The sequence below is a fragment of the Penaeus monodon genome, chromosome 28 (assembly GCF_015228065.2).
Source record: "Penaeus monodon isolate SGIC_2016 chromosome 28, NSTDA_Pmon_1, whole genome shotgun sequence".
Classification (NCBI taxonomy): Eukaryota; Metazoa; Arthropoda; class Malacostraca; order Decapoda; family Penaeidae; genus Penaeus; species Penaeus monodon.
In genome coordinates this window covers 19789390-19789629 of record NC_051413.1, presented here as the reverse complement: position 1 = coordinate 19789629, position 240 = coordinate 19789390, and the positions used below count along the sequence as shown (strand labels likewise).

Here is a 240-nt window from a genome sequence, read left to right as displayed (position 1 = left end):
ATCGAAGGAAAACTAGCCACATAACACAGATTCTCGCTCCACTTCTGCCCCGACCTGGAAAAGAAAGGAAAGTGCATCATGAATCTACATATACAAAAATTAATGATTAATTTACATTTACATTATGCATGCCAAGTATAATGCACGCTAAAAATGCGATACGATGAACATCTGTAAATATGGCACTAATGTTTTGTTGTTGAGGGAAGTTATTATCATGTATGCAGTAAGCTTTGTTAC

The 240-nt window shown here is 35.4% G+C and overlaps 1 long non-coding RNA gene across 1 annotated transcript in view; it reads right to left on the bottom strand.

The window, feature by feature from the left end:
* LOC119591413 overlaps nt 1-240 on the bottom strand; it is a 75641-nt gene continuing 75401 nt past the window's right edge. The window contains exon 2 of the long non-coding RNA XR_005230346.1: nt 1-54. This is a non-coding gene — a long non-coding RNA (uncharacterized LOC119591413). The remainder of the gene's footprint in view (nt 55-240) is intronic.